Here is an 18,959-nt window from a genome sequence, read left to right on the forward strand (position 1 = left end):
AAATGATACATATTAAAAACGAAGAACATTCAATGAATAAACGAACTGATATTGATAGTCTTAGTAAAATTTACACGTACCTACTGAAATATGATAAAGAAAATAAAAGATCTAGTAATTCGAGTATCATTCAGAATTTTCTCACTTGACATTGTCAGCCAAAATTTTTATCAACTGTCATCATTTAATGTTTTTCTATCTGTTTTTGAACCGTTTATATTTTATTCTCACGTTAGTAAGTTCTCCATATTTATATATTTTTTACAAGATATATAATCTTATTATTGTAGTTGTCCTGACGAAGGTGTGAAATATACCGAAAGCTCGACATATAACAAAGAGTTTTCTTTGTAACAGCCCAGCTATTTACTGCAACCTCACGAATTAAACCGATTTATAGTTAATCCAGTCACTAATTATTCTTATATATATATATATATATATATATAAATATATATTTGATTGATGAAATTACTTTGCTTTTATTTGCAGTATTTCCATATTAACTTTTGCTTACAAACAACATTTGAAGCAATAATAACTTCTACTTATAATATACGAGCGCTTTCGATAGCTGGTTGTACTATCATCTTCATGGATCTACTCAAACTGAACGTTTTATCTTCTTGTTTGTTCTTTTATACGGTTAGAACACCCTACTGCAGATATTTGTCCTTTCTTTTCATCCAGATATCTCTTCAAATTTGCCTGTATTTGGGTTACATCAGGTAATATCCTTTGTGTTTTTTTAGTTCCATTGTTTCTAGGAATGTGTATTGTATTGTTTTGGTGTATTTTGAATTGTATTTGTTTCTTCATAAGTGAATTATGAGTTTTGAATTTATGGATGTTTAGGTTTTCCCAGATGCCCATACGGTTTCCTTTATTGACATGTTTCATGAGTTTGATGTTTTCTGGTGAGGGAAAGTTATGTTTGTTTTGTATGTTTTTCATTGCTGTTTATTTTTTGTGTTATTTTTGTGTTCGGCTTGTGATGATGTTGATGTTCAAGGGTTTGAAGATGTTTGTTAAATTTTTGGTTTGGTGATCTATGTATGTGAATGCAGTATATCGTTGCGGATGCATTCAAACCTCGCAATTGTGGATGAATATTTTCAAAAATTGTTTCTATGTAGCTTCTGATCATAAAAAAAGGATCAAAAATTGTTTTCAATGAATAATAAAGGTTTTCAATTCTTAACCTGAGTAAATTGTTGATAAAAAATTGAAAAATAACATATTTTTTTTATTTTCTCAACAGGAATGTATTTGTTAATTAACAATTATCGCACTTGCATTGTTCATCTGCAAGTAGAAGAAAATTGTTACATAACTAACTACCCACACAGCACCAGATATTAATGGAATATTCCCTGTATATCATAAAACGAACGTATATATTCCAAATATTCATAGAATATACTTGGAATATATACATGCCTTTAGAATATTCATAGAATATGCTTGAATGAAAATGGCAGGATTATTCCCGAAAGAATGTGCATGGAATGTCTATAAATGAATTATTCTCCCTTGAATATTCTATGAATATTGTCGATCGAATATACCATATGGTATATTCTTAGAATATATCCACGGTATATTTTGGAATATTCTATACAATGGAATTTTGAATTATCTTATAATAACGTATTCAAATAATTCAATATTATTAAAAACAAAAATATTTGAAGATCTTAATCGAATGCATAACCTAATGTATATAACCCTGATAGTGTTAACCAGTTTTTGAACTCAACGCGAAGATTCTGGATGAATTGCTCCAACAGCAACTGTTGGAAACGACAAAAAAATTTGAATGGGCCAATAAATGAGCCAATTGCATCAATACATTGGTTAATTCTCATCCTATTTGTCTTTTTGTATTTGAAATTATTTAATTACAAAGCGAAAAATCCTGGAAACAGAGAAATGGGGGAGTGAAGAATTGGAGTAAACGTTTCTCATTGGTCAATTGAAGTGTAGCGCGCGACAGTCGAATAAGCTCTGTGATAGCGGCTGTCCCTTAATGCTTGGTACCTTTGCGTTAAATTCGACATTTGATTCAACATGGCGGTTGACGTGGCAGGTTCGCGTGTGTAATGCATGGTGTGTTGGTGTTATTATCAAAGTATAATTCTGTCACGTTCAGTGTACCATTTATAATTTGGGGTTGTCCAATTTGCAGGACAGCGAATAGTTTGATTTTGGATCTTCAAACAGGAGAGTTGCATATATTCAGTCTTCAAGAAAAGTAAGTAAAATGCAATAGTATCGATAGTAAAGTCATGGTGATTAATCTACTGTACCTCATTTTAGGTTCGAGGAGAGTTGGTGTGTGGGATTTGTTGGTTTGACTAAGTACATGTTTGAACTAGAGTGATTTCAGTTGTGTATCTTCAATAGAGAAAAGTAAGTGAATGACACATTATTTTGTATCATTTGTTTTCATAATTTTTATCCCTCGTTTTCAAGATAGTATCAATTTGCCCAAAAGGAAACAGAGTGGTACCTGGTACAGGCAGGTGCGCCAAGGAACTGAAAACGTAATGAGTACTTTTCAACAAGACAATGTGGTTTCGTTCCTGATGTGGTGGTGGACGGACGTGATGACAGCGACCGTCCACAAAGAAGGCACGCGGACGCCATCGTTGGGGACGAAGCTCAGTTAGTGTTGTGAATGTCTGCCGTCATAGAACGTGCTATCATTAAATTAAAAGTTTTTTTTGTGAACGTTTATAAGTGTTATAGAGAAACAGCACTCCCATTCACGCCGGTTGGAGGCCGGGGTAGACCGGATGTCCACGTGGGAGTGTTAAAGTGGATTTATATAACTCCTGTCCCCATTCAAGCCGGTTGGGGCCGGGGTGGACCGGATGTCCACGTGGAGACAGGATTTTAACAATTTAAGTGTTGATTGTGTGAAAAAATTTGGAAGTCTCCAAAAAATCTTCCAAAAAATCTTTAAGTGTTTCTTATATAATAATGAAAAAGTTAGATAAAAAAGGGGTGGCAGCATTGCTGCGTGCAAGACAGCTGCGCCCCCTCGAATCGAGCTGGCTAAATGCGCCTATTGGAAGCAAAAGCCAAGAATTTTAAGTGAAGTGAAGTGAACAAGACAATGCAAGTTACTCTCCAAGTCATAAAATGTTGTAAATGTTCATGAGTAACCTATGCGAAAAATATCTATTTGATTTTTATTCCAGTTTTATTGTGCCACTTTCAAATAGTGATAATGAACGTTAATGTATATTTTGTTCCAGGAATTACTATTGAAACACTGGCTGATGCATTGTTGGACAAATATAAGGAAAACTATTCTGGTGAGCAAAGTTTGGATAACTTTAAGTAAGTGGAATTCATTGAAGAACCCATCATACTACTCATTTAAAATACTTCATTTGTGAGTTTATTTTTTTAAGTGAGAAACCTAACCTAACCTATTTCTTGTGTAATTCATTTTTTCTTTTTTAATGAAATGATATATTTATTATTTTTTAATTAGTGCTGATGAATTCACAGAGTTGTTATTTTAGTATATTTTTTAGTATACATTTGTTTGAGAGTCGGAACATCCTAATTTGAATACATTTCTAATATTTGTAATATGACAGTATTCAGGAATATTTTATTCAGTGAATAAATATTTTGAATTAGATTTTTCATTTTTAATATTGGTTGAAACGTCAAATATTTCAGTGTATATTGTTTTTAAAATATATTTGTTTATGAATATTATGTGTTTTATTACTTGTGTGAATCTTGCATCAAAATGCAATATATACATGCCTAATAGCGTTTACTCGTCACATTCTTGGAATATTCCAAATATTCCTAGAATATTCATAAAATGTATTTGAAGAATATTCTATGGTGTTTCCCTATTGTATATCCCTACAATAAACTAAGAATATCCTGAATATTTTATGAATATTCCTCGGGTTCTATTCCTGGAATATTCTTAATAGAGTATACCTTACATATTCTAAGAATATTATAAGATATTCCAAGAATATTCCCAAGGAATATTCTTAAAATATATCAAAGGTTCGCCAGGAGCACTTCCAGGAATATTCTCCAGAAGATATATATATCCATGGCATATTCATAGCATAATATAATATCCTCAAATGTATATTCATGAAATATACCTGGAATATCTATTGCTATGTGGGTAGTGACCTGAGATTATTGTTCATTCATTCATCCAGTAGGTGCCTGCATTTTTCCAATTATCAATTTTGATATTTAATAAGATAAAATAATACATTTTATTGAAGATCAAAAAATTGCCTGTGTTGCGCAAGTTAGAGTAGCCGTTTCGGAACGTATTTTCAATCTTCTGACAACATTATGAATATTGTTTCTATAGTTTGGGATATGTAAAATAGTTGCAAAAAACCAACCCCCATTTATTTCCAGTTAATTTTTTATTTCTTTTGCAATTTTCGCGAGCGGCGCTTGAATTTTTTCAAAAATCATCTACACGCTACCCTAAATCGAATGCACTTAACTAGATCATAAATTATGAATGATATGGGTGCATGGACGGAATGAGTCATATCTGATTGTTTGTATCGAGCAGTGTAACGATTGACAAATCAATAAATTCCGAAAATATTCCATCTAGATATCATCAAAGCAAAGTATATTTCACTTTTAAAATATTTCCTTGGAGTTAAATCCACCACCTCGCAGATTATCTAACTGGCTTATTCGTCCAGTTCGCCGCATACTTAGAATGCATTTAATGGAGTTGAGAGACCTTAATCAGTTAAATACTTTCTGATAACATATTTGTGGAGAAGAGTACTACTTCGATTTTTCAGCCTATAAAGGTAGTTTGAGATATTTGGCTCTCCTATCAAATACATGATTTTCTTCTGGAGAGAGTCTAGTCTAGATGATTTGCTGTTAGCTTATAGGCGGAACCCCCATAAGTATATGCAAGTGAAGTCATCAAGAGTTGCTGAGAGGTATACTATTTTCACGTTAAATGAAGTGTTACCAGTTTCTAAGAAGCTTCATTTTTATTTCAGGGATGTGATTACGTCGTATCTAATTTAATAGCTTTCCCTTTTCCAACACTGTTAGGCCTAGATCTGTTATATTTGTCAGAGAATTTTATTAGCATAATTTCTACGTTCTTGCCAAGCTAAAATAGCTTTCAGAAATAACAGCTATCAGCTATTTGACATAAAATTGGTTGTCATTTTTATTTTTGAAAGTTTGCATAATTTCCTTTGCAATTATCGCAATGAACTATTGAAAGCAACAGCAATAGTGAGTTCGAAAATGAATCTTACGAAACTTATAATGCAACAGCTACTGGTACAGAATAATTATTGCCCGGTACCAAAACGTTCATGATTTGTTCTCGAAATGAGTGTATATGCAGAAATTCAAAAATATCACATAGAAAGTAATTTTGGCACATTTAGCGCAATAATCCGAAACTCTCAAATCCTCTATCTTGTAGAGCATGTACATGGCCATTTTCTCAAAGGGCATCGCATTTCTTGAGAGGAACATTGTTGGTTATAGAGAGAAGAAATAATGAGTCTTCAAGAGCGAGTAGATCAATTATTCATTTATAGAACCAGCTAATGAAACATAGCTGATGTTATAGGTGATTTTAACAGAATATAACGATTGTAGGATATGAAAGTATCAATTTAATTTGCTTTATTTTCAGGTAGCAACAACTATTAGGTTAGTCGATACGTGTAGCTAACGAATGTCAATTGATCTAATAAACGACAGGAAAGACATGATTTTTGTGAGGATATCATATTCCAAAACACATATTGAGACAGCTTTTGTTATAATTGGGAGGTAAATCCTGCTGTTGTGAAGGCAATATTAATCTTTCCGGTCATCTCATACTCCACATAACCGATCATTCGTGAATTACAAAAAAATGTTCGATTCAGCCTAGTGGTATCCACAGTTTCGAAAACGCGGTATTCTCAAATTAAATTGATTCTAAAAAATTACATAGGCGATAGCATTCATCTAACTTCAGCAACGTTATTTGCTGATAATGGTGGAAACATCACACATTCAAAAAGACACGTGGCTGGAAGTTTACCAAACAAACAAAATTAAAAATACAAAGATCATTCAAAAATCATCAGATGAAAATAATCAATGTGAAACGTAAGCTTTACCTTCTTGTTCTGACTTTAATATATCAATAATTTCAAACAAATTAAATCCCTTCGAAATTGCCAATTGCTCAAATTTCGACATAATAATTTAAATAAATAAGAATTGAAATGTTGCTGTTACAACCTATTATTTTCTGTTCAAGTTCCAATTTTTTATAAAAAAATGACTAGGTATTTGAGAAATATGATAAATATCATGAAGAAATGTGTGAATTTCATTAGTTCGGACTTGTTGGACAGCTTCTTTGAATTTTCTCCTGGATCAATGTTCCTAACTGTTTATGATCTCAGCTTGGGACCACTCGTTGTTTTGTCGATGGGTCCAAACATGCTCTGCTATTCCTGATTTGCTGGTTTCTTGAGCTCGGCAATGCGGACTTACTTTCACCGATATATGATTCTCCGCACTCGCAGGGTATCCGGTAAATGCAATTATTGGAATCGCAGTCCGCGTTTGATGGCCTGGTTTTCGTGAGACTGCTACGGATAGTATTTCCAGAACTGAAGCAGGTTCGGATGTTGTACTTGGAACCAATTCTTCTTATTATCTCCGATAATCCTCTGATGTAGGGAAGTGCATGCACTGGTTGTGACGGATTCTCTTTCTTGCGAGGCTCCTGCTGACGTTAAGCCGAAGTATGTTCCACCATCGCTTTGGAGTAGCCATTCCGTCAAAGATCATTTTTGATGATATCTAGTTTCTTCTCGAGACCTTTCTTCGTATTATAGAGTCCGAAAGCACGGTCTAATGGAGTCTTAATGATTCCTCTTTGAGTCTATTGACGGTGGTTGTATTCGTGGTTCAAATATTATCCCGTGTGAGTGGGTTTTCGGCATACAGATGTTTCCTACTTGTCGGTCCTCTTCACCCATACGTCTAAGATTGACAGTTCGTTGTGAACTTCCTGCTCCTTTGTGGAAGTGATGGAACGGCTTACGCTGTTGATGTGTCTCAGAGGAATTAGTCCAATCTTTAATTTTTGTTCAATTGTTCTATTTTTACTTGTATTTTATTTCACTGTTATTTCATTTCAGGTTTTTTTGCTTAATATCATATGTAGTTTTTTTCAGCTATTTAAAAAAAATTATTATTTCTTAGTGGGATTTTGACTAATTTGATATAATATCAGACAATAGAAGTCCGAACTAATAAAATTTATAATGAAACATTGTCAATCACCTTCAAATAAAGTAATGTATCTCATTGTGTTGTAATTCCACAGGATTCTACAGATACGGAATACATTCGAATTTTGAAAATTAGGGACACGATCAATTATTCGCTCTCACAGTTGTGATAATTGCTAATCTGAATTCACCGATTACAATTCATGATAACCAGCAGTATATATCATTATGACATCATTTTATTGTCATAGTTGATATCATCCACACTTTTATGTAGTTCATGTATTCATATTGAAATAGTAGTAATGGGACAATAACTTTTTGTGTAGGCTCACGTCAGGGAAATGCAAATTATCTGTTTTATTTTCATTACTGCGGACGACAAATGACATTATTCAATTAGCAGCGTAGTACGCAATTTGTCATTCACAGTAGTTACTATCAGAGTTACATTGGAATAACATGCGTATCTATTACCCAAAATGGCATATCATGGCCAATCACAGTCAGAGCAGGATTTAAGAAAAAAAAATGGGCTGAACTAAAATTTCAGAAAATATTCCAAAATATTTCGTTTCCACAGCAACGTATCACGAGAAATCTGAAAGGTGAGGTAACCAAAATCATTTCTACGTTTGTTTGAAGGTGACTGACAATGTTTCATGATGAATTTCACTAATTCGGACTTCCATTGTCTACTATATAAAATGATTTGAAATCCCTGGAACAACTAAAAAAGAAGAAATAAAAATGAATAGCTGAAAATAACAATTATAATTAGCAGATTAAACCTGAAATGAAATAATAGTGAAATAAAATACAAGTAAAATAGAACAATTGAACAGAAATTAATAAAAATAAAGAAATGAAAAAAATAAAATAAAAAAAAAGTTGAGAGATTCCAAGTCTCGTTAGTTCACGACGTTTCGATTGTTAGTATCTACAATCGTCTTCGGGTGATGACTGGACTGATTCCTCCGAGAGATGACTATTTATAGGTCGTTCGAGTACTTTCACTTATCCCCGCTTTCCATTTTCCGCTTCACTGGTTCCATGGGAGATGACCCTTTGGTGTGAGTTGATCATTTTTCGCTTGATGATGGGTTTCCATATGTTACGTATTTCTACGCTGGCCTGGCTGAATACGTTGTTGGACAACATGTATGCGGCTTTCTTGAATTTTCTCCTAAACCAATGTTCCTCTCTGTGCAAGATCTCAGCTTGCCATGGGAACACTGAACTAGACGCCTTCCTGAAACACATCAACAGCGTGAGACCTTCCATCACTTTCACAATGGAGAAGGAAGTCCACAAAGAATTGCTATTCTTAGACGTTTTGGTGAATAGGACCGACACTAAGTGGGAAACATCTGTATATCAAAAACCCACTCATACGGGACAGTATCTGAACCACGAATCTAACCACCATCAATGAACTAAAAGAGGAATCATCAAGACTCTATTGGACCGTGCTTTCGGGCTCTGTAACACGAAGATAGGTCTCAAAAAGGAACTAGACATCATCAAAAATGATCTTCAACGGAATGGCTACTCCAAAGCGATGGTAGAGAATACCTTGGCTAAAAGACAGCGGGAGCCTCGCAAGGAAGAGAAGCTGTCACAACCAGTGCTTGCACTTCCCTACCTCAGAGGATTATCGGAGAGGGTAATAAGAATTGGTTTCAAGTACAACATTAGAATCTGCCTTCAGATCCGGTAACACTATCCGTAGCAGCCTCACGAAAACCAGGCCACCAAACGCGGAATGCGATTTCAATAATTGCATTTACCGGATACCCTGTGAGTGCGGAAAATCCTATATTGGTGAAACTAAGAGGCCATTGAATGTTTGCATTGTCGAGCACAAGAAACACACACAGCGAGGGGAAACCAGCAAATCAGGAATATCAGACCGTGTTTAGACCCACTAACACAACATCGAGTGTTCCCAAGCTGAGATCTTGCACAGAGAGGAACATTGGTTTAGGAGAAAATTCAAGGAAGCCGCATACATGTTGTCCAACAACGTATTCAGCCAGGCCAGCGTAGAAATACGTAACATATGGAAACCCATCATCAAGCGAATAATGGCCAACTCCCACCAGACGGTCATCTCCCACGAAACCCATGCAGCGGAAAATGGAAAGCGGGGATAAGTGAAAGTACTCGAACGACCTATAAATAGTCATCTCTCGGAGAAATCAGTCCAGTCATCACACGAAGACGATTGTAGATACTAACGATCGAAACGTCGTGAACTAACGTGACTTGGAATCTCTCAACTTTTTATTTTTATTTTCTTTTTTCATTTCTTTATTTATATTTATTTTTGTTCAATTGTTCTATTTTACTTGTATTTTATTTCACTATTATTTCATTTCAGGTTCATTTTGCTTAATATAATTGTTATTTTCATTTTTATTTCTTTTATTTTAGTTGTTCCAGGGATTTCAAATCATTTCATAGAGTAGATAATGGAAGTCCGAACTAGTGAAATTCAAAATCTCTTATTGAAAAACGATATTCATAAATTTTAATGGTATATAATTGAAGTTTTGCTGTATAATTTCTTTTGAATAATGGTATACAAATAAATGAACATGTATCCAAAATATAAGCATCCCAATTGGAAAAATAGTTGTATTCTCAGTAAGTTTATCTCGAAATTTGAGATAATCAGCTAGGAACTTGTATTTTGAGATGTTGTACGCAACTACGAGGCTCGGCTTTCAAATAACGAGACTGGTTACGAAAAAGGGTTTTATTATAAAAATTATTCTACATTCGAATGCTTCCCTTCAATATATCCCCCTCCCCTCGCCACTTTTCTATACGTTTTTTTTCATTGATCGAAGCAGTGCTGGAAGTTTTCTTTGGTGAGGGACTTTAGGAGCTCTGCCGTTTTTTGCTTTACCGCTTCCATCGACTCAAATCGGGTCCATTTCAAAGCATATTTTATTTTTGGCTACAAAAAATCACACGGTTCCAAATCTGGCGAGTACGGCGCGTGTTCGAGCACTGGAGTGCGTTTATCGGTCAAATACCGCTTCACAGCGCGTTATGGGCAGCTGCATTGTCACACCATCAACATTTTCTTGAATTTTGATTTGTTATCCTTTCTTTTTCTGATTCTGGGCAATTCAGGCGTCTTCCAATGCATCGATTGCCGCTTTGCTTCAACATCATATTGAAAAATCTACATTTCGTTGCAAGTAATAATGTTTTTCATCAGTCCGGGATCTTCTTCCAACCTTTCATAAAAATCTGGGCAGACCTGTTGACACAAGAGCTTTTGGTCAGGAATCAGGTTTCTTGCCACCAACTTCGCACAGACTTTAGTCATGTGTAATTCCTCGTGTAAAATTTTTCTTACCGTTTCTTTATGGGCGTCTACAGCCTCGTCAATCATCCGGATGCTCATTTGAAAATCTACATGCACAATTTGGTTGATTTTGATCACTTTTTCCGGAGTTGAAACAGTGACAGGGCGACCTGGCCGCTGGTCATCTCCAGTGCTCTCTTGGCCATCTCTAAAGCGCTTACACCACTCAAAAACACACGCACGAGGTAGAGAATTGTCCCCATAGACCTCTTGCAATAATTTACAGCACTCAGTGGGAGTTTTTTTTTGTTCAAAGAGGAATTTGAGATTGATACGTTGCTCCTGTTCTTCGTCACACATAGCTTTCGGCACGAGAAAAATAACACGTTCGTTTCAAACCGATACTGCAAAAATACTATAATAGTGACGAAAATGTGTTTTGGCATGTGAATAGATTTTCAGACACCCAACGCATTACTCGTTTTTTCCCCACCTCACTAGGGCGTCCCCTCGGTGCGCAGTCTCGTTTTTTAATAACCGGACCTCGTATCAAAATCTGAGGTGAAAGGACACAAAAATCGTTTCTCATGGGTTTTTCGCATTGCCAGTAGGCGAAAAAATAGATATAGTAGGTTCATACTATACAGGGTGTCCCTGGACTTCCTCTTTTCCTCTCGTGAATGTATAGATGGGGTCAAAATATCACCAGTACTTCATATAACTTTTTTTCCTAAAATCCTTCGTTACCAAGTAACGGGCCCTCGAAGTTACAAAATGAAAAATGTTTTTCTTTGATAACTTTTCAAGTGAATATTCAAAATCATCCAAATTTTGGTAATTGACTAAACAAATGAATTCCTTCGATGAGCTTTCATGCAGGAGTCAGTTGTTTGGCTACAAAGTCAGGAACGGACTACCCCCGATGGTCCACACCCCAAAACTTTGAAATGACAGATATTTTTCAATATTTTTCAACAAATTAAGGTTACTTGGACAATTTTATGAATAAAAGTACTCGTGTGGAAAGTCGATCGGAGCAACGAGTCTTGATAAAAATGTAGTTTCACTCGACGACATCAAACCCGCTCGTCCACCATTATTTGAAATGAATAATTATCTCCATTATAATTTTTATATTTTTCAGATTGTGGAAGGTAACAAATACCCAAAAACAGGTCGATAAAAAACTACAAAAAATTACTTTCGTTGAATATATATAGTGTGTCTCACTTCTTATGGAGACACCCCCGTATCTTCCGTAATATTTGATGTAGAACGATGAAACTCTCAGGACTGATGGAAATGCTCAAAATGCACCTACCACCTGAATGGGGTTGGCCAAATTAATATACGCTATCCGCCACTCGCGATGGAACACCCCATTTTTAGTGGTAGGTGCATTTTGAGCATTTCCATCAGTCCTGAGAGTTTCATCGTTCCACCTCGAATATTACGGAAGATACGGGGGTGTTTCAATAAGAAGTGAGACAAATTCGGATTTTTCAGGACTGAAATATTTTCAGGAAAATAGTGTAGTCGTAGTAAGTTGGTACTCCTGATCACGAATCTGAAAAAATTTTGAGCCTATTTTGCCCCCTAATATGTTTTACCGTAAAAATGGGGTGTTCCATCGCGAGTGGCGGACAGTGTATATCACTTTGGCCAACCCCATTCAGGTGATAGGTGCATTTTGAGCTCTTCCGTCGGTCAAGAGTGTTTCATCGTTCTTCCTCGAATATTACGGAAGATACGGGGGTGTTTCCATGAGAAGTGAGACACACTGTATGTACTTATGTAATTAGAGAAAATGAGAGTATAATTGAAATGTAATTAAAGTTTGTCCTTTAGTTATTTTACGGTTTGATGAGTCATTTATAAGTGTTATTGAATAGATAGATATTTAATTTTTGAAAAAAATTATGAAATATTATGTGATAGTGAACAAGAAATGGAAGTTATTGATGATTATGTATTTATCAAAAAATAATAAACTAGCAGTTGACCTCTGATGCTCTAACCGCGCGCTCTCCGCCCTTTATATCGAAAATGGTTCAACGTATAAATCAATTTTTGGAACAAATAGCAAAAAAACCCATAGGAAACGTGTTTTGTGATATTTAAGCTTAGTTCAAACGATTTGATAGCTAGGTATCTCAAATTCCAACTGGAAAAGAAGGTCGATCATTAGAGCATCATTCTTCCTTTTACGCATCACAGAGGCAAAGTTAGATCAACGTTCAGCTGGAATCATAAGGATCTATCATAACCAATGTCTCCAAAGACTATGAATCATTTGTCCTCTGCATATATCATCTAAACATTGACACAGATATCTCTGTGGAGCTGATATTTCAAATATAATCGGTACAGATTTTTTGTAGCTTATTTATAGCAACCCGGCCCGAACAAGTTTATGACATTCGTAATCTAACACACTATCTGTATTCAAAGAATGTACAAATTTGTTCCATAATTTACATTGGCACATTCCTGACTGAAAGAGACCATTTTTGTGTTGTATTAATAGATTCTATTAAGATAAACAGTGCTATGATGATTACATAAGAATACATTTGCCAACTCTTCCAAACCATAATGCAAAACAGAAAATTCGTTTTTTTGGCATCGGGAGTATAAGGATATACCCTATAAATATTAACTACTATACTCTGGTCAAGTGCCTTCCACATTATACTTTTTTCTTCGCCAACGAAAAATATGAACGAGGTGTCATTCTATTCGGAAAAGCTTGTAGATAATTTTCAAAACAATTGAAGTGACGGAAGGTATAAATGATTAACTGAGAAAAAAATGCGTTTATTTACAAAAAACCCACCTTTTCTTTCTTATGTCAAGAATTATGATTCATTCATAAACTCGGGTACACATTGAGCATTAATTGGCCAGGTCAAACACAGGTACGAATTGTAAAAACATACAGTGCGTTTCTTTAATGCCCCCCCTCTTTATTTTTTGAACAGGTCAACACGAAAAATTGAAATTTGAATGGTATACTTTATTTTGAAGTGAAATTGACTAAGTGATAAGATGCTCATTGGGCGCCATCTGGAAAAAAAAATTAAATGCAAACACATTAATATCGATATTTCTAGAAATATTTCTATCTATCTGCCATATGGCAATATTTTTTGTTTACAGAAACGACAAAAATGTCAGTACGACAATGAACATCATTGTTCAGTTAGAATATTCTCATTTAGTTTTCTGTTTTGCTAGTAGAAAGGTACCACGTCAAAAATCTGTAAATGGTCAATTCTCGTCCATTGGAAGAAAAAATTTCAAATATTTTTATTCACGGTGCGACGCGTTACTTTCGCTAGACCAACAGGATTCTAAATGAAAATTTTCCGAATCGTCCTATCTGTAGAAAATATTTGAGGGAACTTGTATCCAAATTCACAACTACCAGTAGTAAAAAACTGATCAATAGAGTTTATTGTATGATTTTCACTATAATTCGTCCGATTGAAGACCAATAACATAAGCTACGCTGCATCTGAAGGAAGTAAACATGAAAAAATCAAATTGATAAAAATGGAGAGAAAGATACTGTACAGCAAAAAAGACATTGCCAACATCTATCTTATAGTGGTTCATACACAACCGTTGTGTAAATTCCACTACATTGAATTTCAAGTCCTAGACTCGGATATTCGTGATAAAGTCAATGGTATCATCTTGAAAGTTTCATCTATAAATTTTACTTCAAAATGAAATATTCATACATTAAATTCATTATACCAAGTTTCAATTTTTTGAGTTGACCCGTTCAAAAAATAAAAGGGGGGGTACATCAAAGAAATGCAGTGTATATAGCATTGAATATGTAAATTTTTATTCGTAAGTTGACACTCCTAAAGTGTTTCTTGAATGAAAAAACATTCGAGAAGAATAGAGAAATAATGAAAACACGCTCAGAATTCTGAAAAAATATTTTTTTAGAAAACCCTGAAATCACTTTTTAGGGTTGTTTTAAATATTCCACGTCGTTTTATCCATATTCAACTATTCAGTATTTTCCCCTAATCTACTTTATCCGTAGCAGAAAGAAACCGACTCTATGTATAGGTACACATATGTGTTTTATAGAAATCAAAATTGTTTTTGCCTTCATTATATGTCAAGATCATCCTGTACATACAATTTTATACACTAGGGCCTGGGAGAAAGAGATTATGTCATCCAAAAAATTTATCATCTTTTATAATTTTTTGTAAGTGAAAATAGAAATATTAATACAAATTTCTCAGGTTATAAAATAAAAAATTCCATAAAGTTAGGCATTGAAAATTTATATTATATTTTCATGCCTTAGAGTTTCAAAGAATGTTCCTTCCACAATGTTACAGTTTTTATGATTTTTTTTTAATTATGTAACCATTATTTTTGTTATTCTAATTGTTTGAAGAAAAAATACAATTCAACATCAATATCACTGGAGTTCTATCTCAACACCAAACCGTTTTTTTAAGCCTCGACACGTGATCATCTTCAAGAGGGAGATTAAAGAAAACAGTTTAATCTTCCTCTTGAAGATGATCACTTGGTGATTGAAACACGTGTCGAAGTGTTAAAAATAACGATTTGGTGTCGTGAAAAAAACTCTAGTAATATTCATTACTACATCAAAGATACCAAACAGTGATTCATTACAAGTACAATTATACATGTAGAGAAATATTTCAAGTAAATGAAACCAATTATTATCTCAAATTATACAACAAAACATCAGGAGTATTATAAAAAATTGATGAATTTTAAATTTTCCGACATGACATTGACTTAGGCTTCGGCTGTTGAAGTAATTTCGATAATAATAGATGTTAATTTTTAAGTCTTTACTCACTTTCCAACAACACGGTTTCTCAGAAAGTAAATCAATCCACTTGTATAAACCTTGTTCATTACAGAAACTACTTAACTGAAAATCTTGAGAGTAGGCTACAGGTTAACACTCTCTCTATACTGACTTTTCCAAAGGTTTCGACAGAGTCAAGTACGGCCCCTACTTATAAGTATCAAAAATTCAAGCGCTTGGTATAGACGGAAATATTTTGCAAGTAATCAATAGCTTCTTAACAGGTAGAACTTCTGTCTGTAATATACGCAGATACAACATCTACGGCCATTCAGGTTCCATCAGGGGTACCGCAGGGATCCCATATGGGCCTACTGCGCTTCAAATTTTTTCTATCGGATATAGGGTTTGTTTTCGAATATTCTTAATTTCTTATATTTGCGAATGATCTCAAACTTCAACGAGCAATTACTTGCCGGGCAAAAAGTTTCAAAATGCTAGGTTTTGTGTTGAGAATTTCTACTGATTTTCCAATTGAAACAAAAAAGATTTTATATTGTGCTGTCGTAAGATCCATTCTTGAATATTGTTTGGTTATAAGGGACCCATACTATAATGTAAATATCGATTTGATTGAGAATGTTCAAAAGAAATTTTTAAGGAATTGTGCTTTTCACTTTGGTATTCAATGAAATGAATATGAGTAAAGTCAAATCTTAACCAAGTAAAATACAAAATCTTTGTAAAATAGGAGAATTTGTTTGATCTTGGGTTTCCTCTTGAAAATGAAAAATAGTGGGATAAACTGCTCAGAACTACTTCAACTAATAACTTTTCATATTAGGCAAAAAGATACGAGGAATCCTGTCATTTTTCATATACATTTTTTCCATACCAATTATGCTTTGAACAGTCCGATTCCTCGTATTCTAAAGCTGGGAAATCAATATCATAATAACTTAGATCTGTTTAATGTGTCACTTCAGGTCTTCAAAAATCAATTGAAAAGTCCATAGCGTTTCCGAAGTTTTTCTTTAGCTTACCATTTTTTTTGTAAGTACGAGATTTGTTACATCTTTCTCCTTGTAAGTACCAGATTTGTTTCATCTTTTAGTAATGTAGTCACTAGACATGTTTCATTAATATTTTGTATTTTACACTTCGCTGAATGTTTTATAAAACTGTAAATTGTAATGTAGACATCAGAATGAGCATTCAAAAATACTTTGTAGTTCTTCACACTTTGTCAAATATGTATTTGTAAATTGGCTTTGCCGTTAAATGGATAAATAAATAATTAAAATATACCAAGATATATAACAGGGTGATTTTGATCAGATTGATGCGAGTAGTGATACAGCTGCACTTTACTTCATTTCATCTGTACTGAAACTCACATCTATCTTGAGCTTTTACACTTACATTTAATGTTTTTTTGCTCAATTATAACTGAATCATACCTTAAACCTTTATATGAATTGTCCAATAAAGCCTAATATTATCATACTCACCGAAGTAGGACTCTTGTTGTCACTCATCGCTGCTACCTCGACATTTTAGCAAGAAATTTGTGATTACGTATCATCTAGAGAAGACAAGTGACATTCAGTTCGTGGGGATACTAGTTCAGAATCGTTTCAGGATCAACGGTGAACTATGCGAGAAGTTTACATAACCTAGGAATTTCAACCGATAGGGGTGCAATGCGTCTGCCAATTTACTCCCCTTGGAAAGATCGTGAAATTCCTATAGTTGCTATTGGTTGGCTCGGCATGAAACCCCGCCTGGCGAGAATATCAAGGTCGCCAAGGACGACTGTATAATCGATGTCTCAGGAAGTTCAACAGTTGAAGTTGAGAATGTTTTTCTCTTTTTGGGCTTTTGCGCCACTGTGAAGACGTCCGCAAGGCGGTGTTGGTTATTTATGTAGGTTATTATGTAATGCAATCGATGAGGCTTCGTGGGACTGATGTTATTCAGGAATTTGCGTATGAGTTATTCATTGAACTAGATCAAATAAAATGGTTGTGAATTATTAGAATATCGATTGTTTTTGTTGATACAGTTGAAATAAGTTCTTGCCCTGGGTTGACGTCAATTCGAAAGTAAATTAAGGGAAATAGATGCGAATGAGATATGACTCGTAGAAAACGGTATGAAGCATATATTTTTTCAACACAATCGAAATGTGTGTCCTTTGTTTTGAATTATTTTTCCATTTAGATGAAAAATGGAATAGTAAATTCGAAATATTTACCAAAATATGATAGTTACTGTAGTTTTTCCCAACACCAAACCATTATTTCAACACCTCGACAGGTGTTTCGATCACCAAGTCATCATCTTCAAAAGGAAGATAATTCTATTGAAGATGATCACTTGGTGGTTGAAACACGTATCGATGTGGTAAAATAACGGTTTGGTGTTGGGAAAAAACTCCAGTAATATTCATTACTACACCAAAGGTTCCAAACAGTGCATCACAAGAGAAAATGTTGGGCTGATTTGAACATATCACAAACAAGGCAAAACATGAAAAATGAATTAACGTCAAAGAGAACACGAAAAGCTCACATCTTCAACGTAACACTGAAGGTAAAACTATGAACCGTCAACCCAAAGGTAAAACTATGAACCGTCAACCTTCCCAACTGTAAATTGAAAGAATTATTTCGCTATACTATTCATAATTTTGTTGCTACAATACTTGATTACCGGATTGTATACTAGATCTTTATTTCATCAGGAACCCTTGAGGAATCCGAGTAAACGTGAATGGAACTTTATTCTGTATCTGTAGAGTAGGGAGGGTTAGTGTAAGCCCACAGCACTTAGGCCACATGTGACCCATTGTACATCCTCCCGAAGAGTTGTCCTTCTAGGTCATCGTCCATCCCGTCCTTTCCAAGAAGGTGGACAGGTCACTGAGAGACATCTCCTTTATATCGGCAGGTGTAGGACAAGACTCGCCAAACACACTCTCCTATTGACGATAACTCCGGGCACTCGCATAGGACATGCCTGACAGTCTCATCTTCCTGTTCAAACATCATGTACAGAGGTGTGTCCACTAGCCCCATATTATGGAGGTGTTTCCTTGGTTGATAGTGGCCAGTCAAAAATCCTACTAGTATGCGTCGATTTTTCCTTGTCATCGCCAGATATTTCTTTGGCGCCAGCTTCCCAGGTTCGCCCAGGGTGTAACATTTGACTAGTTCCGCAATTGCCGAAGTCATCAGGCCGTAGGTGCCACTGGGTCCTAAACTTATCAGTCCAGCCGCTTCCTTGGCTGAAGAGTCAGAAATGCGATTAGATTTACTCCTGTCGTCCCCTTTAACCCACCTTAGGGTAATGTTATTACCTACCGAGGCTTTGGCTAAATCTTGGTGGTAGTCTAATACTAGCCCTGAGGTAATACGTTGTCTGTTCAAGGCTAATAGGGCTTGTCTGCTCTCAATGCAGATTGTTATGTTTTTCCAGAAATTCTATTCCTGGTTATTTTTTTTTGTGGCGATTGAGA

At 34.8% G+C, this 18,959-nt stretch overlaps 1 protein-coding gene and 2 long non-coding RNA genes across 14 annotated transcripts in view; 2 read left to right on the plus strand and 1 right to left on the minus strand.

Annotated features, from left to right (window-relative positions):
- The window catches only part of LOC111504733 (uncharacterized), a 398,322-nt gene that overhangs the window by 351,277 nt on the left and 28,086 nt on the right, over positions 1–18,959 (minus strand). The window lies entirely within an intron of this gene.
- On the plus strand, positions 1,606–3,735 carry LOC141483881 (uncharacterized). Its single transcript, XR_012466351.1, has 3 exons — positions 1,606–2,254; positions 2,320–2,412; positions 3,264–3,735. It is a non-coding gene; the product is annotated as an uncharacterized lncRNA (long non-coding RNA).
- LOC141483880 (uncharacterized) lies at positions 5,204–5,816 on the plus strand. Its single transcript, XR_012466350.1, has 3 exons — positions 5,204–5,422; positions 5,480–5,629; positions 5,696–5,816. It is a non-coding gene; the product is annotated as an uncharacterized lncRNA (long non-coding RNA).

This window comes from Leptinotarsa decemlineata, unplaced genomic scaffold, assembly GCF_025532065.1.
Source record: "Leptinotarsa decemlineata unplaced genomic scaffold, Ldec_3_MD MMD2_tig00004307_RagTag_RagTag, whole genome shotgun sequence".
NCBI classification, from domain to species: Eukaryota; Metazoa; Arthropoda; class Insecta; order Coleoptera; family Chrysomelidae; genus Leptinotarsa; species Leptinotarsa decemlineata.